The sequence below is a fragment of the Primulina eburnea genome, chromosome 12 (genome assembly GCF_022965805.1).
Source record: "Primulina eburnea isolate SZY01 chromosome 12, ASM2296580v1, whole genome shotgun sequence".
NCBI lineage: Eukaryota > Viridiplantae > Streptophyta > Magnoliopsida > Lamiales > Gesneriaceae > Primulina > Primulina eburnea.
The window spans coordinates 29,081,530-29,089,775 of NC_133112.1; the positions used below are offsets into that span (position 1 = coordinate 29,081,530).

The 8,246-nt window shown below is 36.6% G+C and overlaps 1 long non-coding RNA gene across 1 annotated transcript; it reads right to left on the minus strand.

The window, feature by feature from the left end:
- Positions 1-1,751: 1,751 nt before the first annotated feature.
- Positions 1,752-3,393, minus strand: LOC140808456 (uncharacterized). Its single transcript, XR_012112894.1, has 3 exons — positions 3,206-3,393; positions 3,056-3,107; positions 1,752-2,967 (listed from the first exon to the last, which is right to left on the minus strand). It is a non-coding gene; the product is annotated as an uncharacterized lncRNA (long non-coding RNA).
- Between the last annotated feature and the right edge of the window lie 4,853 nt (positions 3,394-8,246).

Here is an 8,246-nt window from a genome sequence, read left to right on the forward strand (position 1 = left end):
TCCAAATAAAGATCATTGGAAAGCCTTGACGAGAGTGCCTGGATATTTAAAATACACCATTAACTTTGGATTAATATATACGAAATATCCAGCAGTATTGGAAGGATACTGTGATGCAAATTGGATATCTGACACAAAAGACTCCAAGTCCACAAGTGGATATGTGTTCACGATTGGTGGAGGAGCGGTGTCATGGAAATCTTCTAGGCAAACATGTATAGCTCGATCCACGATGGAATCCGAGTTTATTGCTTTGGACAAAGCAGGAGAAGAAGCCGAGTGGCTAAGAAACTTCCTAGAAGATATTCCTTGTTGGAATAAACCAGTGTCTTCTATTGTTATTCATTGTGATAGTCAATCAGCAATAGGAAGAGCACAAAGCAGTATGTACAATGGTAAGTCTCGATATATTCGTCGGAGACATAATACCATAAGACAATTGATCTCAAATGGGGTTATTTCTGTTGAATATGTGAAATCAAAGGAAAACCTAGCGGATCAGTTTACTAAAAGGTATAAATCGAGATCAATTGTACAAACTAATAAAGGGAATGGGCTTGAAAACCACAAAATAAAAATGTTTATAGCGGTAACCCAACCTTGTGAATTGGAGATCCCAAAACCTTGGTTCAATGGGAAAACTAAGTTATAAATATTGGTTGAACACTTGGAAACAATGAAGGCTCGTTCCTAAAACGTCCAAGTAAAATGTACCTGCAACATTTGGTGAGGTTAATTTTTTTTTAATGATTCTTATACCTAAGAGGTAGAGTATGGCAGGATACTCTTGATAGGAGATCACATATATAAGTGCGAAGTGATGGCCGCTTTAAGAACGCTTATAAATCTAATATATGGTCCAGGACCGAAACGGACACAACATGAGAACAAAATATGTTAGAGCTATTGTTGTGTAAATGATGTTGACTTGGTTTACACAAACGGTTGAATGGTTGAAGACATCACGTCACCAAGCCACTAGTAATTCCGGTAGTATTTTACTACGGAAGGTTCAAAGCCAAAAGCCACCTTTCCCGATGCAATAATAGTTCAAAAGAACTTTCAAGTGGATCTTCATACATGCATAAATTTCATTCATGTGAGGGATTGTTAGAGAAAATGTGAATAAAATGAAAATGTGGTTGTCTCACATTGGAAGCTTAGAGAAAGGTATTCCTCCTTATTAATTCTAGTGTGGACTAAGGGTTTGGGCCCCAAGAGGTACCAAAGCTTTTAGAAGGGGGGAGACACTACTAGGCTAGGTCTCGGTGAATTAAACACACGCGCCCGCTCGGCCCGGCTCGGCGCTGTGCGGTGTGGTGTGGTGTGGTGTGGTGTGGTGTGGTGTGGTCTTTGACTAACATTAATCTTTTTGGACCAAAATTATTTGAAGGAATAAATTTTTGTTAGTGTCCGAACAGAAGCTGATGCGCCCTTGCGCGTGTTCATGCGCGGATGCGCGCATTCTTGCACGCAAACAGAAGGAAGCACGCGGCCGCGCATGATGTCGCGCGGCCGCACGCGCCACACTGTTTTTCAGTGTGCGCAGACAGAACAGGGCACGCGGCCGCGCCAGTTCTCGCGCGGGTGCGCGCGCCTTGCTATGCGGAAGAAGAACAAGGCGTTCTTTCACCGAAACAACATGTCAGTTCACCAAAAATTGCACATTTGTACGAAAGGTTGTGCCATTCGAGGTAATCTTTGATGCTCTATAAATATCCCTTAATTGCATTCATTTGGACACTTTTTTCTTGCATCGAATTCCTTCTCCATCTTGCTGCAGATTTTCGTTCATACTCACTTGAAAGTTCTTGCATTTCTTTGTTCGACGAAATCGAGAGTTTGTTGTGCTGCTACTCTTGATACGAGTCGTTGTATCTTAGAGACGATTGTCGTTAACGTGAAGCACTTGTATACGGGCAATATCGTCTTGCGGATAAAGGATTTATGCTTGTCTCGACTTAAAGAATTGTTGTTGTTACTTTGTTCGAGAATTTCGAGAAGGACACAACCAGGTTCAAACAGCATGTTTCTCATATTTGATTATTTGCAATACATAAGAGACTGAATCAATGGCATGCAAATTAAAGTTTTCTTCAGAATGCTAAGTTAAACAAGTAGCATTGCTCAATAATATTGGTGGATTATTGTGTAGGCTTCACAGAAACAGAATTAGTTCTTGAAACTAAGCAGACCTTACACATTTCACCTCAATTGAAATTATGATACATTTACTATCTTTTAAGAAAGTCCCTTTCTCGACCCCCAGAAAATCATCAATCTTTTTGCACATAACATTTTAAGTCTTATAATATATGCTTATGCCACCCATCCCCATCAAATATGTTCTTCTTCCCCTAAAAACATACTTCTTGATTTCAGAAATTAGCACTTGGTATAAATTTTAATATAAATAATTAGCAGAACTTAAAAGAGAAAGAACATCAAACATAGATAATACCTCATGGATGGGTCCATTATCCCTGGCTCGTCCCTAGCCCAAATAGAAGACAGACCCATCAAGGGTTCAGGTATTCTCTTATAAATACCAGGTTTGAGTGTTAATTCATTCGGTCATTATATCGTTTTCAGCAGCACCTTTAGCTGCTCCCCTCATATATCCTCAGTCTCTGACTTGAACGTCGGAGGGGCTACGCCAGGACACCCTTCTGGCCCCCTCCTAACGATCTTATTTGTGATTTCAGGTTCAGGGTAATTTCAAAACCTGCGTCTGAACTAGTGACACTTGCTGGAATCGGACTCTAAATTTCCCGTGAGTATCAATAGAGATACATGTCAAACCCAACCATGAATACAAACTATAAAAATTAGCCACAATCCCATCTTGCCCATGAAATTTAGTCCAGATACCGAAAATCCCACAACCTAGAGCTACACCTTGAAGACACAAATGCGCTGATTTCTTCAAATTTCTTGAACCAGGGAGCCATCTGTACACCAAGATGGCTGTGAAAAACAGAAAATGAAGCAAAACTCACTCGAGAATTTCATTTTGTAGAACCCAAATTTGCAGTATGTTGTCAGAAACTCCTACCTTCTCCACTAATGAGTATGAAACCAATCACCATTAACAAAGGATGCATCACCTGCTCAAACAAGAACCTACAAATCAATTTTACATTAACGCATGCACATACAGACAACACTAAAAATCAGAAATCAACAAAAAAGAAGAGAATTTTACGGCATAAATGAGATCTTCTTGGGAGGGGGAAAGAGAAACGAAGCAGGCTTGGAAGTAAAGAGCCCATGTAATAACTAGAATTGCAACCAAAAAAGCTGAAATTCTTGCAAAAAGTAAGACAGAAAATGGAGAGAATAGATTGCTGGCATGGAGTCGAGTGCTCTTCCTTTCAAGATTCACTCAAAATATCTAAGCTCAACACTGCAACCGACACAACTAAAAAATATTTATACTAAGATTCCAAATTTCTAAATAATTGATAAAAACATGTCTTTTCCTCGGGAACGTACTTTATTAGGAATAGTTTATTGTCCAACAGGATTTTAATATAAATAGAAAATGGAATGGAGATAAGCTGACACAGATTGATAATTAACACTGGTTATTGCATAATTTGAATCACTTACAATAATCAAGAAAGAGGTTTTTCGTTATGAAAGCTCAAAATTATAAAATAAAATAATTTTAATAGATAGAATTTGGACTGGTTGGGAGGATAATGTCAAATTATGTTGGCGTTTTGTGAATTTGTACAAGTGTCATTTGATTTGATGTTATGTTTCCACATTAAATGTAGTATGGAAGGTCAGAAAGAAAAGCAAGAATTAGTTAGTCTATGATAAAAATAATTTTTTAACATTTTATAATAATTACAGAGCATGGATAAAAATTATTTTTATAATTTAATGATCATGAAAATACAAACAATAATTATTACAATAATAATAAACAATTGTTGAGTAGTTATTATTGATATTTTTTTTTTATCATTTTTAGTCTGGTTCGCTTTTAAAAAAACATTTTTTTTTATTTGTCTTTGAGTCAGATAAGAATTTTTGTCAAAGAATAAAATGTTTGTTGGAACAAGTTATGTAAGTGATGCTCTGTTCAAAATCAATGTAATGACTATTAAGTTCGTGATTAATAAAATGAATTCTTCTACTTAGTTTCTTGAGTCTTCCAATTTTCTGTTGGGGTATTGTTTTCTAGTCCCCAAGGCATAATGAAAGTTTAAAAATTTTAGTTTTAACGTTCAAAACATTATTTGGGTGTCGTGTGATTTAAATCATTCATAAGATATTTAGATTTCATTTACCTTTGCTCATATAACGCCGGCTTCAACTATTCCCGGTTTTAAGCGAATGTAGTCCTTCTTGTAAATCTCTAGTAATGGATCTTCCTTCTTCTTGGATCGTCAAATCAAGTCAATGATCAGAAACTCTATTCCTCGTATAGATCGCACTAAAGATATAAATGAAATTTACGTCGAGATTGGATCGTCGAAATTTTACATAACTGGAGGTGTTTGGGCGGTGCCACGGTGGAAAAGTGGTGGCCAAAATTTTGTTATCCAAAATATGATGTGACCAAATTTCTTGTGATGAGAGAGATGAAAGAAAAATTTGGTGGATAAAATTTTGTGTCCAAAAATTATCTTCGATTTCATAAAACCCTTAATTAAATATTTATAAATTTTGATTTTTAATAAAATCAGGAATCCTACTTAAATCAAGACACTGATATTCCATTATTTAAAATCTTTCATGTATGTATTTTTTGCTCTTTAAAATATCATGTATAATTACATCATTAACAACTTTTGATAATATATATATATACCCATTTATATTTATATTTATTTATTTATACATTAAATTAATTAATTTTTATTCAATTAATCAACTGATTAATTAATTAATTTTTATTCAATTAATCAACTGATTAATTAATTAATTTTTATTATTGACTCTTCTAAAATATTTTATGAGAATTTTTGCAGTTATTAGTCACTAGTACTTATATTATTAATTAATAAGTAGATTCTAAATTTACTAAATAAATAATTGTGAACTCATTATAACATCAATAGACGATCAGACAGAATCGATGTGCTAAAGGTACAAATCTCGTTCATATAATGAAAAATGAAAATTTCGAAGAACAAAATTTTCCACCAATCCATTTTTGGCAGCTGCTAGTTTTGTAAACTCGTTCGCTAAAACATGTAGTTCCACTCTTTTCACTTAGTTTGTTGATAAGTTAACTTCCGCACTTTCCATTAAATGGAATCAACTTATAAACTCCTTTATAAGCAATATATTTTCTTCATCAAATTACAGTCACCGAATTCAACTCCTTGAACTTAACTATCTCAATGAGAACATAGAATCCAATACTTTTGTGACCCTCATTGGTTCAGAAATACAACTAGTCATGGGTTCACAACTTCATATGATTCAGAGTACCATTTATTCATATTCGAGCTGTAATGCCCGAGATTTAATTACTATAATCAGACGTTGATTAATTGACAGAATTAAGGTTATAGGAACTGAAATGAAGAAGCAGGGCATCGTTACAGTATAATCCAAGATATTGGACCGAACATCTGGCGCCAAGATGTTGGACCGAACATCTGGCGCCCGAGCGGTAGAAAAGAACCGCCCGTGCGCCCATGCCCCATGAGTTTACTTCTTGGACAGAATGTTTGGCGCCCGAGCGGTAGAATATTACCGCCCGAGCGCCATGAGATGATCAGCTGAGTATCTCGACAGAAACTTCCGCGCCCGAGCGGTAAAGATTAACCTGCCCGAGCGCCACTTGCAAAATATGGAAAATCAGCCACGTATATTGGCATGGAAGTTGATATATATAAACATTTTGTTTCCTTCACCAGCTATCAGCAAGGGCCGAGGATTTTCTCCAAGTTCCTTACGTGCGAGAATTTGAACGTTACGCAAAATCCGTCCGTTTGAATTATAATTTGACTTCAGTACCGAGTTCCTAGCAACGACAGCTACAACAAGACGTAAGTTTTACTACGTTTCGATATGTCTTGAAATTATAATATTGTCAGAATCGGATATGATTCATATATGATGTTCTTGACATGTTAGACATCATAAAGTAGAAGTCAGATTGAGAAACAGATTGATTATGAAATTGTTATGATTTTCAGAGTTGATTAGATCGAGATGTGATATCAGATTTGTATCGTTATTGACCATGAGTTGCAGGAATTGACATGTATTGATTTGTACAACTAGGTATATTGAGATTGTATAGTTATGCTGTTGAAACAGAATTTGATTCAGTTCCGATTATATCCAGTATTGATTGAGGGAGGTATTGCTATTGTATTCCTCGTTATTGTTATTGCCAGATTGAGTATTGACAGGCATTGAATCTGAGACTTCGACAAAGTCAGATTGATATAAAGAAAGGTATAAATCAATGTTGATACGGGATTGCACAACTCGAGTTTGATTCAACTTGAGTTTCCCAAAATCACATACTGAATTGTTATTGCACTGATACTGGCAATTCGTGAGATCGATATGCTTAGTCTATTGATTCATAGCAGAGCATGTGTGGACTCAGGGGCTGATGTGCCTAGTTATTGGCTGATGTACCAAGTCTTCGGCTGATTCGTCGAGACACTGGATGCTTGGTTTATATCGATGTCGCTTAGGAGTTGATTCATTCATATCGCTGAAATTCATATAGGTGCCCATATCCAGAAACTGGTATCCCTAGATTAGAGATGAGTCGAGTCTGAGATGACGAGTCCAGAGTTGTATTTACAGTTTTATATCGATACATGTCTTTCTGATTTGATACATGCTATTGATATTTATTTCATGCTTTTATATTCGTTATATGAATGAATGTTTACATTGTTTACACTGGGATGTATTTCTCACCGGAGTTATCCGACAGTTGTCTTGTTTGTATGTGTGCATGACAACAGGTGGGACAGGATCGACAGGATCAGGGTCACGAAGAGATTGAGAGATTCAAGATTAACGTGGAGATCCGGACTTAGAATAGAGTGATTTTCAGTACTTGATGTAGTGGCTGAACTCTAGTAGGAATAAACATATGTTGTACATGATTTGTACTTTATGTTGAGATTTATATCAGATTGATTACTTTACGTTTCCGCACTGTATTTAAAAAAAAAATTAGACCCAGAGTAATTAAATGTTCCTAATAATTATTAAACGATGGATTAGGTTCGGGTCCCCACAACAAGTTGTATTAGAGCAGTAGGTACCTTAGACGGAGATAGAAGCTAGTGAGCGGGGTAGAATGAGTTTTCTTTCTTTGCTTTTGATTGCTAGCATGATTTACTCCTTTGAAATGCATGTTTACCTTGTTTATCTGATTTGATTTGGTAACGTGTATTATTGAGAATGAATCAGAACCGATTCTTGATCAGCAGTAAAATGATCAGAGGAGGACTGAAACAGGTTTGTTATATTTGGTTACTAATCCTTTTGGTAATCAGATATGCCTCCTCGAAAAATACCAGAATAGGGTAGGACTTCGAATCCTCCGATGGATGTGACCGCAACTTCGATGGAGACACTGTTAAAAAGGTTTCAGTCATTTAAACCGCCAACCCTGAAAGGAACAGAGAATTCTGTTGATTGTGAAAGCTGGTTGGATGACATTGAAATGTTGTTTGAATCCTTGGATTATACTGATGAGCGGAGAGTGAAACTGATAGGGCACTAGTTGCATGATGTTGCAAAGAACTGGTGGATTACATCCAAGCGGACGTTGGAGCATCGAGGTACAGTTATCACCTGGAATGTATTTAGAACTGAGTTTTATCAGAGATTCTTTCCGGTGTCGTACAGGAAGGATAAGAGAGCATAATTTGTAAACTTGAGGCAGGGTCAATTGAATATTGAGGAGTATATGACTAAGTTATCTACTTTGTTACGATTTGCTCCACATGTGGCCGAAAATGAGGAAGCTCTTGCTGATCAGTTCATCAATGGGTTGAACCTCGAGATTTTTACATTGGTGAACACTGGGCGACCGAACAATTTCACTGATGCTCTGAATCGAGCTAAGGGAGCTGAAGCTGGTCTGATGAGACAAAAGAGAGCTACATATGTTCCTCCAGCACCGGGACCACAGCAACGTCCTCACAGATTTGAGGGTGGTAGCAGTAGTAGCGGAAAGAAGGATTTCTTTAAAGCTCGAGGAAAGCAGTTCAAGAAATCAGGGAGCAGTTCTTCTGGCTCCA